The 18646-nt window shown below is 33.9% G+C and overlaps 1 protein-coding gene and 1 non-coding gene across 7 annotated transcripts in view; one reads left to right on the top strand and one right to left on the bottom strand.

Annotated features, from left to right (window-relative positions):
• Window positions 1-18646, bottom strand: part of B3GALT1 (beta-1,3-galactosyltransferase 1) — a 554365-nt gene that overhangs the window by 217414 nt on the left and 318305 nt on the right. The gene's annotated exons all lie outside the window — the stretch shown is intronic.
• LOC119625488 (U7 small nuclear RNA) lies at window positions 427-488 on the top strand. Its single transcript, XR_005241681.1, has one exon. It is a non-coding gene; the product is annotated as a U7 small nuclear RNA (small nuclear RNA).

Genomic DNA, 18646 nt, shown 5'->3' with positions numbered 1-18646 from the left:
TCAGTGGGTGGGGAGCTAGGGGAGGGATAGCATTAGGAGAAATACCTAATGTAGACAAGTTGATGGGTGCAGCAAACCAGCATGGTATGGGCATGCCTATGTAACAAACCTGCATGTTCTGCATATGTATCCCAGAACTTAGAGTATATCAATAATAAAATAGAGATTAAGTAAAAAAAATATAAAAATAAAAAGAAAGAAAGAAAAGAAAAGGAGAGGTAGGTGAGAGAGAGAGGAAAGAAAACTAGTATTTGTAGTTATCCTACTCTAAAAAACTACTATTCAACTAAGACAACTAAGAAAAATATATTCCAGTAAAAAATTTTAAAATTACATTATAAGGGTGAACAGGACTATTTAAACAATCTGTACTTTAATTAATTAATTAAGAATCCAGATTAGTAAAAAAATTTTTAAAATCCAGATTAGTATTAGACCTTGTTTAGAATTTGTCTAGCAGGTTTTCCAGTTTCCACCAGAAAACCCGATAAAAATACTTATCTATTGGGTTATCCTGCTAGTTAAAAATCTTAGAAAGCTCTAACATTAATCTAGATTTTTAAAAAAGGCAAATTGTAGAATCTAAGGAGCAGGTATCTTAATATGTCTTCTATTCATATCAATGGCAGGTGTGTGTGGCAAACATTTCTCTTCTCCAGATGTTTGTATCCTGATAAACCCTTGTTTTCTTTATGGTCAAATCAGCGTCTTCAGCAGGCACTCTGCCCAGAATCATTGGTTTCAGAACACGATGCCTTGTCCTATTCAAAGGAAGAGTCTCATTTGGAGAAACACTAATAATTTTGGCTAAATAGCTTATAATAATTAACTTAAAAATATTTGGCTGTGACTTTTATTTAAACATTAAAAAAGAGTTAAAGCAATATATGAATATGGTAAAAAAACTCAAATAGTATTGAGCAAAGTTAAATGAAAAGTAAAATCCCCTTTTCTTTACCCCCAATCCTAGTTCCTCTTCTGAAAAATAAATGATGGTTGATAGTTTCTTTTTCATTCTTTGAAAATAGGAAGAAAAGGAAAGAACGCAGGAATGAAGGAGAGAAATAAGGAGTAAGAAAGTTGTACATGATGGGATTATTCTGTACACTCCTTGGCATTTTGGTATATTTGTCCTATAGTATTTCTTGGAATCTGTTCCCAATCAATGCATTTGGATCATTCTTTCAAAGTTTGTATTATGATAATTTTTGAATGTATAGAAAATTACAAAGTTTGGTACATAGCGCCCATATGCCCCATTTTGATAAAAATTATCAATGTTTTGCCCTATTTGATGATTTTATCTTTCAATCATCTATCTAGCTTTTTTTCCTGAATAATTTCAATGTAAACTGCAGATATCATGACACTTCACTCCAAAATCCATCAGCACTTAGTGCTTAAAACTGAGAACAGCATCTCGTATAGCCGTTTCTGTATCTAACAAAAATAATAATTATCAAATATAATAATAATTAATAATACCCAGTGACTACCAAAATGCATCCAATTATTTCCCAATTGTCATCAACTGATTTCTGTAGAACTTGTATTTCATTAATGATCACATCTTGAATTTGTATGTCAAGTTTTTAAAATCTCTCATAATCCAGAACAATGAGCTCCTTCATACATTTTTTAAAGATGACATTGACTTTATGAAGAGATCAACCCTGTTTGGTTGTTTCCTCAGGATGTCGTTTAACTTGTTCCTCTACTCCCTCATCTTCTGCATAACTAACCAATATGCCTATATTTCATGCATTGCGGTAAGTGTATTTTGCATATCTAATCTCATTTAATCCTTACAACAATCCAGAGATACTAATTATACTAGTACACCTATTTTACTGACAAGAATATGGAGGTTAGAGAGGTCAATTCAATTCTCTAAGGTCAAATATTGTCTGTGTTCTCTTCCCTGTTCTTTCTACGTATGTCACATGTAGTTTTGTCTAGTGTCATAGCATTTAGAGTTGGAAAACACTTAATTTTACATATCAAGAAAAAGATGCCCAGGGAGACCAATTGTGTGATACGGCTAGTCACGTAATTATTTAGTATATAATTTTCAAAGGCAAAAAGCACTTAATGAGCTGGTGTCACCATGAAAGGTCAGCTGGTTTCTCACAGGGTGGCATTACTTTTGTAAATCTGCCAAGGTATAAAGCAGTGTTTACAAAGTGTGGCATACAAGGTAATTTTTGATCCATGCATGAAAAATTTTTATTTCTGTAGTAATTTATTCTAATGCATCTTAGGGAAATAACATAACTAGTTCACTGACCTCAGATATTAATCTTTAATCTGAGGCTCAGTTTAAAAAAGGGGTGAGTTAATTTAGAGAAAAATGTTAATAAAACAATGGTTCAGAGGGTATTATTATATTTAGAGCAATAAAATTGTGACAGAAGAAAATGAATCCATAGAGGACCTTATTTATGATGAGCTCATGTTAACTTAATTCATGTATGAAAATAGAGTGTATATTTATTAATTCATGATGAGAAATAAAACAGTTGTGTGCGCTGGAACTCTATGTGATGAATAAATTATCTGCCCATAGGCTGACCTCAAAATTAAAACAAGGGAAAATTATTTAAATGATTCCAAAGTTTAATAACTTCAGGCCAAATATGTCCAGTTCATCCCTGTTCAGAAAAGTTCTGGCCTTGCCAATGGGACTTTTACACCAAAGCTCCTCTGTTAAAATTTATCTATCTCTTAGACATTACAAGATGACTGATTTTCTCTTCTGGTTGATTAGGTATGCTGATATTCAATATTGTTACTGGAAAACCATATCTGAAAATCCATTTTGCCTAAGGAATCATTACATATCTCGGCTCCAATCCATCCTCTGTTGGCTATACAATGTAACTCAGAGAGGTTATTTTTACTTTCCTTATGTCCCATTTATGGTAGGCTCCAAATATTAATGGTAGATACTAGTGACCTTGACCTAGATTGCTAGATTCTGGCACATTTTCTTCTATACCATGTGCCCTACGCAAGTAACTTCCACAGAACAAATAAAATTTCCCACACTAATAAATCTGAAACCTATAAAATTCATGATATGACATATCATCTCACTCCACTGAATACATATATTTTTATTAAAATATAGCCCTTTACTGCTTATAGTTAACACAATGAAGATGGAAGCCTGGCAGCTTGCTACCAAAGTCCCATCAAGTTTAGAGAATTTACCCCCAGGCCTATGCCTCCACCCTCTACTTTTTGTTATGTTTACCTAGTTCAGTAATATTAGAGATACAAGTTAATTTGAGTGAATTCTTATAACTATTTATACTCAGACAATGGATTTAAAAATGAGAATTATTAAATCTGCTAGCTTTTATCTTTTATTTTTACCATTCTACAGAAATTCTGCTGGTGGCTGTGGACCAAGGTGAAATCTGGAGGCCAAGCAGGTTCATCTTCAAAGTTTGTATCTTAAAAGATTGGCCACATATCCATCTATGATTTGCGTGGAGGTCAGATATACAATCTGAGTTTTTATTGAATGGTACTACAAGCCAAGTTTCCAAATAGGAATAATGACTGTAGAAGCAAATATCTCAACTCTGTCTCCTAAAAGTTTACTCTAATAGACCTTAAATGGAATTAAAGTGAAATCATAATGTGTGCTGATACACAAAGGTCACTTCCATGTAAAGGGTTTTAGTTCATTCTCTCCAATTTACAATGGAACAACAGGCTAAAAAAGTCGTTTGGGGTCAAAAACACAATGTACACTGTTAAGAAAATGAAGAGACAAGCCACAGACTGAGAGAAAGTATTTGCAAAACACATATATGACAAAGGACTTTTCACCAGAATATGTAAAGAACTCTCAAATCACAATAATAATAAAACAATAATCCAATTTTTAAAAATGGGCAACAAAGTAAAATGAACACTTCATTAAATAATTGAGGAAGTTAGAAAATAAGCACATCAAACGTTATTCAAAATTATCAGTCAGCAGAGGAATGCAAATTCAAGTCACAATGAGGTACCACCACATACCTATTAGCATGTCTCATATATTCATGTGAATACTCATAATGGGTTAAAAAGTTTGACAATAGCAAATGCTGGCAAGGATGTAGAGCAACCAGAACTTTCACATATGGCTGGTAGGAACACAAATGGGTACAGCCACATCAGAAAATGGTTTGGTAATTTAACATTTTAAAAATTTAGCATATACTTCTCATATGACCCAGTTGTTCCACTCCCAGGTATTTATCCAAAAGAAAAAAAGATATAAGTTCACATAAAACCTGTACACAAATATTTATAGCAGCTTTATTCCTTATTGCAAAAATCTCGAAACATTTCAAATGTCATCAAGTAGAAAAGGGAAAAACAAATCGTGGTACATTCATACAATGGCATACTACTAGCAATAAAAAGGAAGAACCTCCAGAGACATGCAGCAATGTGGATGAATCTCAAATGAATAATGCTAGAACAAAGATGCCAGACTCAAAAAGTTATATATTATATGAGTCAATTTATATGTCATTCCAGAAAAGGCAAACTGATAGAGACAGAAATCAGTTATCAGTTGATTGTCTGGAGGGGACAAAGGGGAGAGGTGGGACTAATTATAAAGGAGCATAAGAAAACTTTTCACTGTAATGGAAATATTCAACATCTTGATTGTGGTGATGCCTACACAGCTGTATAGGTCTGTTAAAATTCACAGGACAATATATTTTTAAAAGCAAACATTAGAATAAAAACTGACACACACACATACACACACACATTATAGATTAGATAAACTTGAATTATGGAGACCTGAGCCCCAGTGACCCCAAACTGTATTTAGACCAAAGTGCACTATGCTGGGCACTGGAAATAAAATGAGGAGAAAAAATACACATAGCCCTTGCCTAACTGGAGCATTCGTCTAGGCAGATATTAATGAAATCACTGTGTAAATGTGAAAACATACACTGTGATAATTGCTTTGTGTTTCAAAGAAAACTACCCAAGTGAAGGGTTTTAGGATCAAGAGACTTTGCACCCCTTTCTTCTCTCTCCCTCACCTTATTAGCATGTTAATATGTTAAGAACCCCAAGAATCTCTGCTGTGACTATAAAGATGCTTAATTGAATATTTACTATATGTATTTGGTTGTGAAATTTTCCTATTAGCATCTCACAGAATATTTAATACTACATGTAAAGAGACATAGGAATAAATAACTATATTACATTTTTTCCATTTTTAACTTTCCTTATTAAATTGATATTAACAGAAAAATAGCAAACAATCCAAAACCACTAAGAGGGAAAAATATATTTCCCTGTTTTGGTTTTTTTCTGGGTCTCTGGATAAGAGAATGAATCAGGAACTAAAAAGAACTGTATGTTCTCTCCAGATCTATTTCTGATGAAATCTGCCTGTTTGGCAACATTTTCAGCCTCAAAATACATTATCCAGACATCCAAATTCTTGACATGGAATCATAAAGCAATCTTGATTTTTACTTGGTAGGTTTATTGTCCTATATTGCAGGACGGGACAAATGAGTAAATACATTGATATTGTTGAGTACAAAGCTTATTACTGTGAGATAAAGAAGATACACATATTTAATGGAGAAAGGCAGAGAATATGTATGTAGGTTTGGATTAGAATTAGAGATTTCAGTATTATTTTATTATTTATAAATGTATTATTTAATTTAAAATGTAAAAAATCTTGATATGGCTAAGGTCCACTGTCACTTTAACACCAAAAAATAAATATGGTACTTACTTAAATAGTTTTTATTCTGCTCATGACCAACTTCATGTTTCTTTTCAAATCACCTTATCTTTTTCTTTTTCCTAACTCCTTTGCTGTACTTTCAGTTGAGCTGAAAATTGTTCCCTTCAAAGTGAAATTGTTTTGGAGTTTTCAGTAAACATTGCTGTGGCTTAGGTTATAGTCTAGGTGAGTCTAGTCGTTGATTCTTCTGTCATCTAGGATGGTTTCTAATTTATATGAATTAGCTTCAAGTAGAAAGCAGACATTACAAGTATCTCTACACACATTACTACAGCCTCATTTTAATGTGCCACACCCAAATATAATTCTGCAGTCAATGGACAATCATTACATAAATTAAAAGGGGGCGGGGAAGGAAACAAATGGCAGTTTCCAAAGATCAAAAAGAAGAAAATTAATTACAAGTAAATTGCAGAGAAACTATAGTTTGCAATGAATCATGCCATACAGTTAATTATAACATGAGTCTAAAGCTCTCCTTTGACATGGAAAATAAATAATCGGGTATTAGTGGATTTTCCCTTCTGAATGTGAAAATAAATATCAGGGTGTGGGTTGATTTGGCTTAGTGTTTTATATCCAATTTCTTCTTCTGACAGTTGGCCTTTTCAAAATTTTTATTTACACTAATCAAATAATCATAGGAACACATACCTGTTTTGTGTTGCTCCATTAAATACTGCTTGGTCAAGAAAAATTTTTTAGCCCATTACATAATATTTAAAAGCACTCCAAATAAAGGAATGACAAAGCTGTTATAAAAGTATTGAACTGGTGAAGGTCAGAATGATTGTTGCCAGGTTAGTACTTCCTCAAAGGTTAGCCATCCATTTTTATTTCTATGGCATTTTGTGGCATTTGGAGTTGCAGACTGGTCTATATTTTTTAAAAAATCAAAAAGCACATGACTTGGATTTTAAATTGTTTGAAAGAAAAAGAGGGAAGGGTTTATACTTTTCCAATTTACCTGCACTTTAGTCTGTAGAACTCCAATTTTTTTTCCCTGAAGTTCAAGGCACCTCCATGACAAGTTATTTGTAGAAAATAAAAAAAATCTATATTTCTCATGATGCATGCCTGAGATTTATTCTCCAATTAGGCCTAGCCCTCTATTCTTTATGGAATGAAATTTGGCCCAAGGGAATGGTAAATACTTTAGGCTGATAGAAAATCACTAGCTAGTTGATCAGTTAGGATTGACCAATCTTTATACAGCTATTCAGTAATTTTTTCCATAAAGTAGGTAATTATAGGTTATTTCCTAGTTATAAATACTGGATGCTCTTCATGAACATTCTTCATATGGTTTGATGCAAATAACATTCTAAAACAGAAAGAACTTTGCAAAAAGAACAAATAAACTACAAGAAAATAATGCCTCTAAATCCCCCCTTTCAGCATGGCAAACCAAAGAGCTAATTCCACCTATTTAAATCTGTACTTGAAAAGTGATAGGTAGTCATAAAATATAGTGGATATAAATTTAAATTTGGGAGTTAGACTGTAGTAAAATTCTAGCTCTAGTTAACTAGTTGTTTGACCTTGGGCAAGGTACTTAAACTCAGCTTTCTCACAAATAAAACGTTCATGTCTATGTTACAAAGTTGCTTTGAACGTTAGCTAAAATATGTAAAACGCTTAGCACAGTGCTGGCATATAAAATACGTGAACTGTTCCGAGTTTCATTTTAACTGAAGTTCCTATGAGTGTTTAGTTACAATTTCCTTTCCTGTTCTTCACCACGCTGTCCTAAGTTACTTTGGAAAACTGTAAGGGTGCCTATTAAAGAAAGTTGAAGGTCAGTTCTTGCTTATGAGGGATTTCAATCTTCAGGCGTCAAAGATTAGAATTTCATCAACATGTCTTTCCAGAAAATCTGAGAGAAAGAACTTGGCGGTGAAAATGCATCTGAACTTGCTTACCTGTCAACTTTATTTCCCATTATTTTAACATTTTTAACATCTTAGTTTAAGGCCTGTTTCTGGAAAACACTCTGGCCATTGAAGATTCTATTATTTTGTTCGGAATATTCTTAGCCCATTGGATCTTGACTTGTCTAAATTATATGCACCCTTCAAAACTAAGATCAGATCAGATGATTTCTCTCCTTTAAGACTTTCCAATACCCCAGAAAAGTATCCATTTTTACTTCACTGGTGTTCTGGTAGCAGTTAATACCATGACTAAAACACGGCCATGTGTTATAGTTACTTGTCTGCATTTTTATCCTGCCTAAAATGTTGAGTTCATATATTAAATACATCCCTTAAGTCCAGTGAAAACATCTTGCTACACAATATTCACAGTTGGCATTCAATTGAATTTATGTTCAATTAGTCAGAAATGACTATGTATTTTTCTTTGTTAATGATTATACTTTAAGTTCTGGGATACATGCGCAGAATGTGCAGGTTTGTTACATAGGTATACACGTGCCATGGTGGTTTGCTGCACCCATCAACCGGTCATCTACATTAGGTATTTCTCCTAATGCTGTCCCTCCTCTTGCCCCCCACCAAGCCCTGGTGTGTCATGTTTCCCTCCCTGTGTCCATGTGTTCTCACTGTTCAACTCCCACTTATGGGTGAGAACATGCGGTGTTTGGTTTTCTGTTTTTGTGTTTGCTAAGAATGATGGTTTCCAGCTTCATCCATGTCCCTGCAAAGGACATAAACTCATCCATTTTTATGACTGCATAGTATTCCATGGTATATATGTGCCACATTTTCTTTATCCAGTCTATCATTGATGGGCATTTGGGTTGGTTCTAAGTGTGTGCCTCAAATAAACATATGTGTGCATATGTCTTTATAGTAGAATTATTTATAATCCTTTGGGTATATACCCAGTAATGGGATTGCTGGATCAAATGGTATTTCTGGTTCTAAATCCTTAAGGAATATCTATACTCTTCCACAATGGTTGAACTAATTTACAACTCCTGCCAACAGTGTAAAAGTGTTCCTATTTCTCCATATCCTCTCCAGCATCTGTTGTTTCCTGACTTTTTAATGATCACCATTCTTACTGGCATGAGACGGTATCTCATTGTGGTTTTGATATGACTGTGTTTTCAAAGCAAATACCTTTTTTTTTCCCTAGCAGAAAGAATGTTAACTATATACAACAATATGTTTGAGGAGAATCAAAAGATTTTATAATCTTGACTGGTTCATCTTGAGTCCATGATTACAATTCACACTCTATAGTCATTTTGGTAACTAATAAAATGGGTGATGCATTATCTCATTTTGTGTCAGATTAATAATGACTGCCCTAAGTTTTACCAATGACTAGATACCTTAGAATGTCATCAGGATACCTTTGCTTAACATAATGCTTTTGCATATTTCAATGTTGAATATTAAAATATTATCATAGAAATAATTTTTTAGTTCATCGAAGCTGAGGTGCCATCAATTGTAAGATGCATTTCCTTTTTAGAGATATTAAAATGTACAAATATGTGTATCTTACAAATGATGAAGTATGAAATAATAAACTTCTTAATGGTGGTTCATATTAAAATGCTTATGATTCCAAGTTACAGAAGACTCAACCCAAAATATCTTAAATGCTAAAAACAATAAGCTGCAGATACAATTTCCTCTGTAGGTTGGTTAATTCGGGCGTTAGAAGGTGGCAATATATACTTTGATTTTTAATATATTTCCTCAGGGCATGGCCTTTTATCCTCATGCTTAAACTGCTATAGCTGCAAGATGGCTTCGACATCTCCTGGCACCGCTGGCTCACTGAACTCCACATTCAGAGACGTATTTTTTTCCACATGTCTCTTTTCATCTGGAAAATCTTTCTCAGAAGTTATCACAACAGACTCAAGGTTCTCTGGCCAGAGTTGGATCACATGGCTTTCCCCAAGTCAATCCCTAGCAGAGGGGATGAAATGATCATCACTGGCTAAAGTGGTTCAATTTCCAAACTTCTGGGGCTGGTGATACAATTGTCTTTCCCAAGAACATGGACATGTGGAGGAGATTATGTGAACAATACTGAACTACTGCTAAGAAGAAAAGGGTAACAATTTGAGCAGGTAATGAATGTGTGTGATAGAATATGTTTATGTATGTCTCTGCTGATGTATATACTTCTGTATTAGCCTGTTCTCATGCTGCTAATAAAGACAGACCCAAGACCGGGTCATTTATAAAGGAAAGTGGTTTAATTGACTCTCAGTTCTGCATGGCTGGGAAGGCTTCAGGAAACATACAATCATGGTGGAAGGGGAAGCAAACACATCCTTCTTCACAAGGCAGCAGCAGTTAGAAGTGCCAAGCAAAGGGAGAAGAGTACCTTATAAAACCATCAGAACTTGTGAGAACTCACTGACTATCATGAGAACAGCAGCATGGGGGTAACCACCCCCATGATTCAATTACCTTCTACTGGGTCCCTCCCATGAACATGTGGGGATTATGGGAACTACAATTCAAGATGAGATTTGAGTGGGGACACAGCCGAACCATATCAACTTCTAAAGAAAGTTCTTTGCTAAAGTAATATGTTTTGCCTCAATTGCTTAATCTTTATAACAGAAAGCTCTTGGAGTTCCTTTGAAGTGAAAAGAAGTCTTATAATTAGTGGCAGAAAGGTTCATCAATGACTAATTTCTTCTTAAAAATCCCTCTGATAAAGTAATAACATTTTAATTAAATTGATTGAAAATAACTCATTGGCCAGGCAAGGTGGCTCACGTCTGTAATTCCAGTACTTTGGGAGTCTGAGGTGGAAGGATCACTAGAATTCAGGAGTCCGAGACCAGCCTGGGCAACATATGGAGACCCTGTCTCTACAAATAAATATATAAGCCAGATGTGGTGGTGAGTGCCTGTAGTTCTAGCTCCTCAAGAGGCTGAGGTGGGAGCACTGCTTGAGCCCAAGAGGTCAAAGCTGCAGTGAGCCATAATTATACCACTGCACTCCAGCCTGGGTGACAACATGAGACCCTGCGTCAAAACAAACAAACAAACAAACAAACAAAACAAAACAAAACAAACAAAAAAAAACAGAACTGAAAAATATTAAAGATGGGAACTTCATAAATATCCCAATTGCAGCTAGCATTAAGTATTTTAATACACTAAACTCTCTACTATGAAAATGAAAGAAAGTATCCTTCAGTTTGATGGTGGTGGGAGGGGAATATCTTTTTGAGGCTCTCTGGATGATGATAAGGTTAATAAATTTGCATTTATAGGCTGATCAGTATTAATATTACAAGTTGGTGAATAAGACATTTTCTGACAGATAATGATTTAACAGCCATTGAAAGCCTATTAAATATATGTCAAAAGAATAAATGAATTAAGCCCACATCTAACTAAAAGTTTTGAAAACATGGCACTAAATGGTCCATAAAAAGGACATTTGTTTACAGTATGAGAGCTGAAGCAGGAAGACAGGGCATTACCTTGTTAGGTCTCTGCTGGGAATGTGTGCATTGATTGGGTGGCTCAAATTTTTCACTGCTCTGTGACAGTGAAAGTGTCTATGAAAGTGCCACAAGTTGTGGGCATATTTTGGGGTTACAAATAAATCTTAGTAAGTAGGTGAATTTGCAAATATAAAATTTGCAAATTTAAAATTACAAATATAAAATTTGCAAATACTGAGAATTGACTGTACTTTCAATCCTATGATGCCTCTGCTTAAAATCACTAATGATTTTGTATTTTGCTAAGAAAAAAATACAATCCCAAATTCTTAAGACAGCATACGAAGATCTGTATAACTTGACTCCAGCCCCCTCCCTCTGCCTGTTCTCTAGTTACTTTCTCTTGTATACTATGGGTTAGCCACATGGGCTATTTATCAATTCTAGTTACCTTCTCATTGTATTTATGGGTTAGCCATGAGCTATTTAGCAATTCTATGGACATCCCAAGTTTTCCCTGCCTGCAGTCTCTCAGATACTTTTTTACATTTTTACTTACACACTGCAATGCCCTTCTCCTCTTTCTCTCCTACACACATGTAACAAATACTGCACACACACTCCTCACATCGTTGGTTCCTCCTTGTCCATCAGATCTCAGCTAACATAGTATACTCTTTGCAGACATGATTTTCCTAACGATTCACTTTAAAGTTGATCCCTCTTGTTAATATCCTTCATAAGATCCTCTTTGAGCTTTTTAAATAGCTTAATGTGATTAATAGTTAGGTATTTGTTTGTTTAATGTTTATCATCCTTACTAAACTGTAAGTTCTGTGAAAATAGTTCCTTTTTGATTACCAGTGCATATCTATTCCTAACATCATATCTGGCCACTGCAGTGCCTTAATAAATATTAGCTGACTGACTAAATGAATTAATAGTGCTTTTAAAATTTAATTAGTTTTCACTACACAGAAATCTCACACTTGACAACTGGAAGCTGAACAAAACTTACTTATGTGAGACTTAAACCATCTGTATTGGGACCTTTGCATATAAACATGTGTGACAGAATTGTCATAAAATATCTCAAAGATGCCAGTTTATCAAAATCATGAAACCAGTTAATATTATTTCTTAATTTGGTTTGTTAGCCTTCATGCTTTATTTTCTTTCTGCACAATGTTCTCTCTCTCTCTCTCTCTCTCTATATATATATATATATGTTTATATCTTTAAAAATATATTCAGATACAGAAGTGTTCTCTCAAAAAGTAGCTATTGGCCGGGCGCAGTGGCTCAAGCCTGTAATCCCAGCACTTTGGGAGGCCGAGATGGGCGATCACGAGGTCAGGAGATCGAGACCATCCTGGCTAACACGGTGAAACCCCATCTCTACTAAAAAATACAAAAATACTAGCCGGGCGAAGTGGCGGGCGTCTGTAGTCCCAGCTACTGCGGAGGCTGAGTGGGGAGAATGGCGTGAACCCGGGGGGCGGAGCTTGCAGTGAGCTGAGATCCGGTCACTGCACTCCAGCCCAGGCGACAGAGCGAGACTCCCTCTCAAAAAAAAAAAAAAAAAGTAGCTGTTATGGTCAGGCACTCCACTGGATGTCAAATGAATGAAACAGACCTAGTCCCTGTTCCCATGCAGTTTAATTCTAGTATGTTGGGGGATAGGCAACAAATGATTATATAAATTTATATATACAGACTATAACAGACTATCAATGATTATACACACATATATAACTGCAAATTATGATATGTGCTAGAGAGTAAAGTAAAAGTGCTAAGAGGGTATTCAATGCAGAGAGGACCGGGGAGCCAAAAATATTTCTGAGTTGGAGTTGTACTTGTGAGAGCCATCAATAGTATAACCTATAGAATAAAACGAAAATCTAGAAATGCATACTGATAAAATAAATGAGAGAGAAGAGAAAGATGTTTTTTAACAGAAGAATGCCAACTAATAAATGTATTGGGAATAATGGAATTAGAAAATCATTTGACAACTACCACAGTAATAATTGTTTCAGGCAAAAGTAGTACGTAGGGTAGGTGAGAAACATTACATTTACAAAGTCTCAAAGTATTTTCCCAGAACATCTTTACTAATTAGAAAGAAAAAAAAGGTAACATTAGAGTGCATGAAACTAGCAAAAAATCTTAATCAAATGATCAATGTTAACATCATCAGGAAAGGAAAAAGATATAATTTTCTTCTTGATGTACTGAGAAGGATACAACTCCATTTCTCTGAAATATCCATCAAAATATTAACTTGAATCTAATCATAAGTAACAGACTAACTCTGAGAGACATTCTATTAATACAAAATAAATGAACTGTATTCTTCAAAAACAACAAAAGTCTAAGAAATTGCTGTGGGCACAGGAGGTTAAAAAGACATGAAACCAAATGTAACATATGATACTGAATTGACCTAGACTAGAACATTTTTTGTTATGAAGAACATTAGTCGTGTAATTAATGAAATTTGACTAAGATTTGTAGATTAGAGAGTAGTAATGTTGCACTGTTACCTTTTTTATTTTGACTATGGTTTTGTGGTTATATAAGAAAATGTCTCTGTTTTTGGAAATACATGTAGAGGTATCCTGGAATAAAGGCATGTCATATCTGTACTCTCAAAAGGTTCAGAAAAATTTATATATACACGTATCTAATATAGCAAACCTGCTAAAATGTCAGTAGTTGAGTACTATGGATGAAATGTACATGGGAATTCTTTGTCCTGTCTTTGCAATCTTCCTGTAAATCTGAATTTAATAAAAAGCTTAACAAATATTCTCTGGTCCAATATGTTTCTCAGAAATTTTGTATTAGAAGAAATTATTGAAGCATTAGCCGTTAAGAATCCAAAACTGAGTTAATATCTCAAGTAAGGAAGTGAAATAAAGGTTCAAGGAAGAGAGTTTCATAGAGAGACAGGTAACAAGAAGGAAAATTAAGTTCTAAAGCATTTTCTACCTTTGCTTCTATTTATTTTTGTTGGTTTGTTTTCTGCCATGGTAAAATATGAAGGTTTCCACTCAGATTTACACAAGAACTAAAGGAAGAGAAAGCCAGGAAGTGGTAAATAAAAAGTTTTAATCCAACAGCAAAAGATCTGACAAAACAATAAATGAAGAGAAGCCCATTATAACATTCCTTTTAATTATCTAGATTCAAATATGCTAGAGGCAAAACCATGGGAGGCACTGCATTGAAGAGGAAATCAGGAAGTTGGGCCCAGCTCTTTAATTAAAGCCAAGTGGTGTGGAGTAGATTAGAACCTTGATGTCCCCCACTTTCCTCATTAATTAATTAAGTGAATTAGGCTGGGTGATTTTTAAGGATTTAAAACTTTCCTTGTGGTTCTAAATTTCTATGATCCTGTACCTCCCAAATTAGAACTGATAAAAGAATGTAGTTAACTAGAAATGTGGGCTAGCCTATTTCTCCAATAAAAGTTTTACAAAGGTTTTATGTTTTGTTTTACTATATTAACAAGAAAATTCAGTTTCTATGGCAGATACTGCTTGTGGCCTACCTAACACCCCTTTTCACTTCTAATAGAACCCTAATTTTGTATAGGTGGGAGTGGAATAATGGGCTATTCCTTAATCACAATGAAGGTGAATCCTCTCCCAGCTCCAGGGGGTGACTCATAATTGTTCTAAGCAAATTAGGTCTCTTTGCCATTGATAGGTTTAAGAGTGAATATGTGAGTTTTGCCTATAATAAGCCGAAGTTTGCTGAGATGAAACAATTATGAAACATGCTCTTTTCAGACAAAAAGATGGAAACTCACAAGAAGAAAGCATTTCTCCTTAACACTTCCATTATTTTTTCTGCTTTTAATGTGGATGATGAATGTGATCGTTACAGCTTAGGCAGCTATCTTATGACCATGACGCTTTAAGTTTAAAAGAGAAAAGCCAACATACGGAGGGTGGGACACAGGAAAACAAAAAATTCCTGGGTGCTTAATGCTAGCATATAGCCACTAGATCAAGCTTGAAACTGCCTACTTCCAAAAGTCAAGTTACTTGATATAATCAAATACTTTTATTTTATAATAGACCATTGTTTGGTTATTATATTTCTTTCAGCCAAAAGTATTCCTAACTGACATGATTGTCTGCTTCAAAGCTTTAAGTAATATATAATCTTTTCAGATAGAGGAGATTTGAATCAATTCAAAGTACTATCAACAAAAATGTAGCTGTATTTTTTTCTGATTTTATAAGAATTACACCCTAATTTTAAATACCCCAGAAAATACAAGAAAGTTTACAGGGAAAAATAAAAATTCCTGTCAACCAGAATTACCATTAACATTTCAGTATATATTCTTGTTATTTATTTATTTATTTTTTTGAGACAGGGTCTTGCTCTGTCACCCAGACTGTAGTGTAATGGCGTGATCTCGGCTCACTGTAACCTCTGTCTCCCGGGTTCAAGCGATTCTCAGCCTCCTGAGTAGCGCTGGGATTACAGACATGCACCACCATACCGAGCTAGTTTTTGTGTTTTTAATAGAGATGGGGTTTCACCATGCTGGCCAGGTTGGTTTCAAACTCCTGACCTCAAGAGATCCATCCACCTCGGCCTCTGAAAGTGCTGGGATTACAGGTGTGAGCCACTGCACCTGGCATACATTTTATTATATATTCTTCCTACAGAGACACAGATGTGCACGCTTTTGCGTGCACGTGCTCTCACACACACACACACACACATACATACCCTTGCTTAATAGTTTCCCCAGGGCAGTAATTACTGGGTCAAAGTATGGGTGATTTAAATTATTTTTATACAGTTTGCAAAATTGCCCTCTAGAGATGTACTTATCTATCAACATAAGAGTTCCTATTACCACGCTCTTCAGGAGATTTATTAAACATTTGAATCATTACTGCTCTGAAATATTAGATATTCAATCTCCTTTTATTTTTCAGTATTTGATAACCATTACTGTTTAACATTTTCTAAGGATTTATAAACTAAAGTATTCCCTCCTTCTTTCTTTGTAAAGTGCTTTTTGTTTTGTTCTGTTATTCTACTGAATGCTTATCTTGAGCTTCCTGACCATGAATAACTCATACATGTTGAGTGGCATATGTCAGAATGCACATAGCACAGTCTCAACAGCCAATCTACCTGTGTGCTGGGTTCAAATTCTGGCTTCACCACTTAGAACTGTCTAACTTTGGGCAACTAAAAACCTTTCCACACCTCAGTTTTGTTGCTTGTAGAATGAGGATAATAAAGTACTGACCACATGGAGCTCATGGGAGGATTAAGTGAGTTACCACATTAAAGCACTTAGAATACTGCATGACACGTGCTAAACACTACATAAGACCTGGTTATTATTATTATTACTCTTATTAGAGATATTAGTATTGTGTCCTAAATCTTAACATTTATTGTTTGCTTTTCACATTTTTATTTTTATTGTTTCATTGACAAAAATTGTATATATTTATGGTATGCAACATCTTTCGATATATGTATACATTGCGGAATGGCAAAATAGAATTGACAAATTCATTACTTCGTATACTTATTTTTAGTAGTGAGACCATTTAAAATCTACTTTTCTAGTGATTTTTAAGCATACAATACATTATTATTAACTGTCGTCACCACGCACAATAGACCTTCTAAACTTATTTCTTCTAACTTAAATTTTGTATCCTTTGGCCAATATACTAATATCTCCCCAATTCCTACTCTCCTCACCCTCCACCAGGCCCCAATCCCTTGGTAACCATCATTCTACCCTTTGTTTCTATGAATACGATTTTTTCACGTTCTACATACAAGCGAGATCATACAGTATTTGTCTTTCTAAGTCTAGTTTGTTTTACTTAATGTAACGTCTTCCAGGCTCATCCATGTTGTGGCAAATGACAAGATTTCCTTTCTTTTTAAAGGATGAATAATATTCTATTGTGCATATACACTACAATTTCTTCATCCATTCATACATTGTTTTTTAAATTTTTAAAAAGTGTCATGTAGCTCAAAGTTTTACATTTTCATGTGGTTAATCCAAGGTTATTTTCACTTGTTACTTCTTGCTTTGGTAATATGCTTAGGCAGTCCATTTTCAAAACATTATTTATTTTTAAACTTCTATGTTTTATTTTAAGATTTATATGTTCTTATTTTTAACATTCAAATCAATCTGAAACTTCTTTTATTTAAGAGTAACCTATGGGTAAATCTATCTATCTATCTATCTATCTATCTATCTATCTATCTATCTACTTACCATCTACCTATCCATCCATCTATCTATCTATCTATTTTTGGACAATTGTCTCTATTTGATTTACCGAATATTTTATCCTTTTGTAATGTATTTGAAATGTTTATCACATTTTGCATTTGCATTTGCATTATAATTATAAATCCAATTTGCATTTAAATTTTAGTCAGCTTCTGGATGTTGCACTATGTCCCACTGACATACAAATTTCTGAAATATACATTTGTTCCATACTGTTTGAAATATAAGAACTCTAGAATACATTTTAACAAGCCTACTTGCATTCATCTTATATTCAAAATGGCTGTTTTTACCTGTTGTTGGTTGGATGAATTTAAGAATCATTTTTTCTAAGAATTTTACATTTCCTCACAATTCCACTAAGATGTTCATAGAGATTTCCTTACAAATGGATTCAGAGACAATTGAAAGCTCTCAAACAATTAGACTTTCCATTCAGTTTTGTTTTTTAATGTCTGTCCTCATAATTTTGTAGATTTCTTTCACAGATGTGTTGTCTCTTTTAAGTATATTCCTACATTTTTCATATGTGAAGTTATTTTAAATGGAATGGCTTTTTTTTTTTTTCATTTTCTTTGCTATTGATTGTGAATGACATATACTGTGGTGTGGGACACTAAATTTTTGTGTAATCAAGCATAGTCTATTTACTAAATTTTTAAAATAAGGCATTTATTTGCTGATTTACTTAGGTTTTCCTTAGCAGTCATACATATTATGTACAAATTACAGTAATTTTGTTAATTTTTCTCTTTTTTCCCAATATGCATACATTTATTTAGTGTTATTGTTTTATTACATTTGCTAGAACATCTAGAAAAATATTGAATGAGAGTAGTGTTCATGGAAGCTTGGTCTCATCATAGCTTTTAATAAACATGGCATTAATATTTTCTTATTTCTTGATTTCTGGTAGAATATAATGTCAAGGGAAAAAAACCTTCAGTCTTAGTTGACTGAAACATGTATTGGAAGTGGGTGCTTGACTTTTTAAATAATTTAAAACATTCTTGATATTTAAATATGTTTATATTCTTGGGATAAACCACATATTTTGGAAGTTCTATTATATACAATAAATATTTCAGAAAATAAAATATAGAGAGAGTATAGAGAAGTTTTGTGCTATCTTAACCTATTTTTACTC

This window comes from Chlorocebus sabaeus, chromosome 10 (genome assembly GCF_047675955.1).
Source record: "Chlorocebus sabaeus isolate Y175 chromosome 10, mChlSab1.0.hap1, whole genome shotgun sequence".
In the NCBI taxonomy this organism is placed as follows: domain Eukaryota; kingdom Metazoa; phylum Chordata; class Mammalia; order Primates; family Cercopithecidae; genus Chlorocebus; species Chlorocebus sabaeus.
This window is presented reverse-complemented; position numbering and strand designations above follow the sequence as displayed.